Genomic DNA, 6707 nt, shown 5'->3' on the forward strand with positions numbered 1-6707 from the left:
TATCATTCTGCATGCGTTCCCAAGAGTAGGGTGGATCCACATGTTTGCCGACAAAATTTTCTGAATAAAAATATGTGATCTCTACACATGCCCTGAAAATCAGGCAGGTGTCCTGAAGACCCAGCTTCATAATTGCGAGTCTGATCTGGTGTGAGCTTAGGAAAGTCAGCCTGGTACCGGTTTTCTAATCCGTAAATGGAAAGATTATATTCTAGACCACCAGATCTAAAATTCTAATAAGCTCGGAGAATAATTAGAGGATTTCTTTTTCAATCTCTTTAAGTTTTGAAATACTTTTACGCTTCCTGAAAAGCTACAGAGATCCTACAGAGAGTTCCAGTACATCCCCTCACCCAGAGGGAATTTAACACAATTTAACATTTTACACAACTATGGAACATTGATTTATCAAAACCAAGAAAATTATTGGTATAATAATACTATTACTTACAGACAGTTTATTTGGAGTTCTCTACTTTACATAACCCTGATGTGCAATAGAGAACTGTGACCTTGAGCAAATCTCAGGAGCTCAGTTTTATATATGCACTAAAAAAAATCAGGAAAATTAATTCTTCCTCAGGTCTGCCGTGTGAGAATTAAGTGAGATATGGTGGAGGAAATTGATTTTTATGCTCTGAAGTGTTATTCACTAGAATGGCCACAACTGATAAAAAGTAATTTTAGGTGTTTTAATAATTGACTGAGCAGTGCTAGTGAAGTGAATAAAACCTGAAGCAATTGTCTATTGCCCAGAGCTGAAGCCCTGTTCTCGACGCAGAAGGGCAGACTTTACACAGAGAAATTAGATTAAACAGATATGCCAGTTTAAGGCAGTCCTCTCAAATTGGAACAAACAGAATTTTGAGCAGGTAAGCACCTCACTTTACGTACAGAAACTTCTGGGTTTCAAATTTTGTACCTGTGTATGTATTGTGCCTTTAATTCCATGAATTATAAATTTGAAAATAAAGATACAAAGTTTTTTTTGTTTTTTTGTTTTTTTGTTTTGTTTTTTTAGGCTTAAGTAAACTTAAGAAAAACTGATGGGAATGACCAACAATTATTTTTTGTAATCATTTTATAGGAGATCTTGAATATTCTTGATACTGATTTTGAATAAATCATTTAAACTTCAGGCATCTAGATTCAGGAGAAGTGTGCCAGGCCAAGGCTTTGTCACTAAATGTGTCACATTCTCTTATTCATTTATCTATAAGAGCTTCCGTTTCCTCACTCTGAAATGAGAACAATAGCATAAGTAACTTTTTAAGAGTCTTTAGCAGTAAAACCATGTAACTCTGACCATAAGAGAGAAAGGCCTAAAGTTAAAAGGGAGAAAGAAAGGAAAACATACATGTAACGCAGTTCACGGGTAGTTATATTAGCTTCTTATGTAGCAAGCTTCAGACAAAGCTTATATTAGCTTCTTTGGACACTTTGGGCCTTTTGTCTTATTTTATTTTTTGGAGCGGGCAAGATCTTTTTCACAGAGGTATTTTCCCTGTGATGCTTAGATCACTGAAGGACTGCATGCACAGCCCCGCGCACTCCAGTCTGAACCCGCTCACCTTATTTGGAGGCACCAGTCCTTAGGACAGGACTTAAGTTAGGACACTACCTGAGGTGTTGTCTAAGTAGACATAACAATGGAGTGATCACACTTCTTTTCTCTCAATAATGTCACTTTCATTTTTTTAAGGAAGACCAGACTGAAAGACAACTCTCTTCCTACTTAGAAATTTAGGTTCAGAGTGAAAAATAAACATCTGAAGAAGTAAATGATATTGCTTAAAATATCTATGGTGTCTCTTGCTAACAAAGGGAAATTGACAAACTAACTTTTTCACTGTGAAAATACAGAAAAGTTAATTTAAAAAACCCAAGAATTAAAAAGTTCACACATTGTCATTCTCACTTCTGATTTTTTAAACAAAATAAATAGAATGCTACAGAACAGGTTGATTTTCCAGGGAAGAACTTTGTGGGAAGGGCTTTTTCTTTTTTTTAAGAAGGACATTAAGATCAGGAAGAAAAAGCTACATAAATAACAACCAAGATAAGAAAAATTCTTTTGCAACCTGTCCATCTAACAGCACATATCTTTTTTCTTCTTAGAGAGTCATTTATATTCTCCCCAGTGAAAATATTAGCACTGCCTTCTGTTGGCTGGATTCCCCGACAATTCCTATGGTGAGATCAGACATCTGTTACTGAGCCTCTATTTAGGGAAAAGCTATGAACTCTCAAAATACACAAATGAAGAACTCTCATCTACAATGCCCAGCATGGCGCTTTTCTGCTCTACCCACTAAAAGAGAGATATGAGCAGAACCTCTGAATGCGTGGCATAATCAGCTTCTCCCCTCAGCAATGTCCTTTGTTGTCTCCTGGAGCAGATTGAATTGTGGACTCCCGAAAGATGTGTTTACCAAAACCCTTACACTTTGACCCTATTGAGAAAAAGGTCTTTGCAGGTGTAATAAAGGTAACATTCTCCAAATGAGAGCATCCTGGATTAAGTTGGGCCCTAAGCCAGTGACAAGTGCCTTTGTAAGAGAAGAAGGTCATGAGAAGACAGAGTCAGAAAGTGGACTTACATGGTCAAGGAATGCCCAGGCTTTCTGGCAGCTCCCAGAAGGGAGGAGAGAGACATGGAACAGATTCTCCCTCAGAGCTTCCAGAAGGAAGCTGGACACCTTGATTTTGGACTTCTGGATTCCATAATTGTGAGAGAATTAATTTCTGCTGTTTTAAGCCACTCAATTTGTGCTAATTTGTTACCGCTGTCCAATGAAACAAATACTGGGAAACACTTCCTCCTTCACTAGTGATATTGCAAAAAGTTGTTAATGTTAACCTCGTTCTCTCCTGTAATAAGTCCTCTAGAAGAACCACTTGCTCCAATGTGGAAAAGATCCTAAGAAGACCATGAAGAACAGAGAGAGAAGGCTATCATCATCTGGATGGTATGAGACCAGCCTGTAAAATAAGGACACTGAATTTTGACGAGACACACAAAACTTTAGCGTCATTCTACAGTCATCCTACAGTGTCATCCTCAGATACTACACCTAACTCAAGGTGCTATCTTCAATCACACTTTCGAAAGTTTTCTGCCGTCATTGACCTTAGAACCTGTTGGCAAGTTGTGGTAGTCAGGGTTCTCTAGAGGAACAGACCCAATTATAAATAAACAAACAAGCAAATAAACAAAATATTTATTATTAAACACAGGCCCATGCAATTATAAAGTTTAGGAAGTCCCATGACCTTCCGTCTGCAAACCAGAGACCCAGTAAACCTGGTGAGATAATCCAGTCCTAGTCTCAAAGTCTGAGAACAGGAAAAGCTAATGAGATAGAGTCTAGTCCAGATCTAAGTCGTGAGCACCAGGAGCGCCAAGGGCAGAAGGACATCAGTGCCCCAGCTCAAGTCAGAAAAGGCCAAATTATTACTTCTTCCATTTTTTGTCCTACTGAAGCCCTCACCAGATTGGATGATGCCCATCACACTGGAGAGGGCAATTTGCTTAAGTGAGCCCACCGATTCAAACACTAATTTCATCCAGAAATACCCTCATAGACACATGCAGAAATCATGTGTAGCCAAATAACTGGGTGATCCAGTCAAGTTGACACATAAAATTGACCATCATACAAGTGATGCAAGCAAAACAATTTCAGTCATTTATCGTCACAACTCCAACTGTAATCTCCAATCTTTCTTCTTGGATAATTTAATGTACAAGGACAGAGACCAAAATTGAACTTGAATCCACATGAGTTTTAAATTTTAAAAAATGTGTATGTGTGTGTATCCTCCCAAAACATGAAGAAATTTCACTTTGTATGCATTAGACTGACAAAAATTAAAAGCCTAACAATATTGTGTTTTTTAAAATTTATTTATTTTGAGACAGAGACAGAGAACAAGCTGGGGAGGGGCAGAGGGAATGGCAGAGAGAGAGAGAGAGAGAGAGAGAGAAAGAATCCCAACAACTCAGGGCTCAAACTCATCAACTGTGAGATCATGACCTGAGCCAAGATCAAGAGTCAGACACTCAACCAACTGAGCCACCCAGGTGCCCTAACAATATTGTTTTGAGTAAAGATATGAAACATTAGAAACATATGGTACTCTGCTGCTGGTACTTCTACTTTGAAGAATACTGCACTCATTATGTAGAAAAGGTTAAGATGCAAATACTTCCCATCCCAACAGTTCTAAACCTAGTTATACAAAAGAAACTCTTGACAAATGCAGCAAGAGATTTGTGAAAGAAGGTAACACTATTTCTGATGACAAAAAAAGTAGAAACAGCCCAAATGCCCATTAACAAAAGAAGAGATGAACAAACAAGTGGGGATAAATAAAAGGAACATATTTATACAGTGGACTATAGTAGTGAAAATGAAGGAACTTCAGTTACATGTCCCAGCATGCCAGCATGAATGAACCTCACAACCATAGCGGTGAACAGTAAGCGAAGAAAGCAAGTTGCAGGATGCTCAGGGAGGATGTACCAAGATACTGAAGGTGCCCTGCTCCTATTCTCTTAGGTCTTACTGTTTCCCCACAGGCAAATCCAGCCCCTATGTCAGTAATATCAACCATTTGCCAGACAGGTTTCTCTCCGAAGCTTGCTCCGCCTGCGTGCATGGTCGGCCAGGGTACCCAGGAATTACCACCCAGTAGCAGCCAAACCTCAATCCATGATTGACAGGAGTTGCTGTATTAATACTCTGGTTCCCTCACTCCGTGGGTGGGATAAATCTGTACTGTATATTCTACTCTGGCTCCTCAGTGTGATGAAGATACAGTTGCCCACAGGGGTAAGTTCTCTGTTGGCTTTTCCTTCCCTGTTTCAGTTTTCCATTCCCTTACTGGGTTTTTTGGTTTTTTTTTTTTTTTTTTTTTTTTTGGCTGTGATGCTTAATTTTATGTGTCAACTTAACTGAACCGGGGAATGCCCAGAGAGTTGGTAGAACACTTCTGGATGTGTCTGGGAGAATGTCTCTGAAAGAGATTAGTATTCAGGTGGGTAGACTGAGTAAAGAAGATCGCTTTCATCCATGCAGGCGGGCATCAAACAATCTTTGGAGGACCTGAACAGAACAGGGGTGCAGGTAAAAGGCATATCTGCTCTCTGCTTGAGCTGAGACGTCCATTTTCTCCTGCCCCTGAACAATGGTGCTACTGATTCTCTGGCTTTCAGAATCAGACCAGGACTTATACCGTGGGGTCCCAGAGCTCAGGCCTTTGGACTCAGATTGAATTATACCAGCTTTCCTTCTGCAGCTTGCAGACAGCAGATGGTGGGACTTCTAAGCCCCCACAACCATGTGAGCCAATTCCTATAATAAAAATAAATCTCCTCATATATATATATATATATGTATATATCCTATTAATTCTATTTCTCTGGAGAACCCTGACTAAAATAAACCCAAATAAACCACTCTCACTAGAACCTGCATCTCAGAGTGTGCTGCTGGGCAAATAGAACTAACGTAGTGGGATTCTGTTTGTATGTGACTCAAAAATAAGGAGAATGAGTGGATAGAATAATGGGGCGTCTGATGATTCAATCAATAGGTTAAATGTATAACTCTTGATTTCAGCTCAGGTCATGATCTTATGGTTCATGGGATCGAGCCCCATGTTGGGCTCTGCAGTGACAACACGGAGCCTGCTTGAGATTCTCTCTCTTCTTTTCTCTGCCACTCTCCCCCATCGAAATAAATAAATAAACTTAAAAAAAAAAAAGAGTGGGTAGAATAAGTAGATCAGGGTACAAAAGCTAGAACAAGCTGGCTGGGCTTGAAACCAGGGCCTGCCAGCTTTGTGACTTTGAGAATGTCACTTAACCCTTCCATGCCTCAGTTTGTTTGACTTTTAACTACCAAATTGGGATGTTAATAACAATATTTACCTTCATGGTTGCTGGGAGGATTAGAGTTAAAATATGTAAAGAATTTAGAAGAGTGTCTTACAAAGAGAAAGCACTCAAAGAATGTTAGCTGTTACTATTATTAAGGATGGATAGTTGGTTAAGCATCAACTTCAGCTCAGATCATGATCTCACCATTCATGAGTTCAAGCCCCACACTGGGCTCTCTGCTGTCAGTGCAGAGCCCACTTCAGATCCTCTGTCCACACCCTCTCTCTCTCAAAAATAAAAAAAGACTTAAACAAAGGATGTATATATTTGCAATAAAACTGCAAGGAAAATGTTACACATAGAATTCAGAAGAGGAGTTACTTTGGAAGGGCAGGAGTTTGGTGGGTTTAGAGAAAGGTGTATAAGGGTCTCAAAGGCATTAGTCATATTCTATTTTTTGAGTTGGTTAATGAATACATTTTTGTGTTTTATTATTATGCTTTACAACTTACATATACATTATATCATTTAAAATGCCTATTAAAAAGTGCACAATTTTTGGAAGTCTAAAAAATAAAATAATTTCTACAAAAAAATACATTCAAATTTTTGTGTCCTTTATGAGCTCAGGGTACTCTCTCCTTCAGCTGTACTCAGCCCCCACCATTTTCCCAGTATTCCCTGGGGGCACTAGCCTCTGAACTTCACTCCCAGTGGCTCCTTTGAGCAAAGTTCACTGGACACCTGTACTATCAAAGGCTTCTGTGACCCAACCCGAATCCCATCATCCCTCTGAAGACATTCAGCAACTTTGTACTGTTAT

At 39.2% G+C, this 6707-nt stretch overlaps 1 long non-coding RNA gene across 1 annotated transcript in view; it reads right to left on the reverse strand.

The window, feature by feature from the left end:
* Positions 1-1091: 1091 nt before the first annotated feature.
* LOC115282369 overlaps positions 1092-6707 on the reverse strand; it is a 57380-nt gene continuing 51764 nt past the window's right edge. The window contains exon 3 of the long non-coding RNA XR_003904615.1: positions 1092-1238. This is a non-coding gene — a long non-coding RNA (uncharacterized LOC115282369). The remainder of the gene's footprint in view (positions 1239-6707) is intronic.

The sequence above is a fragment of the Suricata suricatta genome, chromosome 2 (assembly GCF_006229205.1).
Source record: "Suricata suricatta isolate VVHF042 chromosome 2, meerkat_22Aug2017_6uvM2_HiC, whole genome shotgun sequence".
NCBI classification, from domain to species: Eukaryota; Metazoa; Chordata; class Mammalia; order Carnivora; family Herpestidae; genus Suricata; species Suricata suricatta.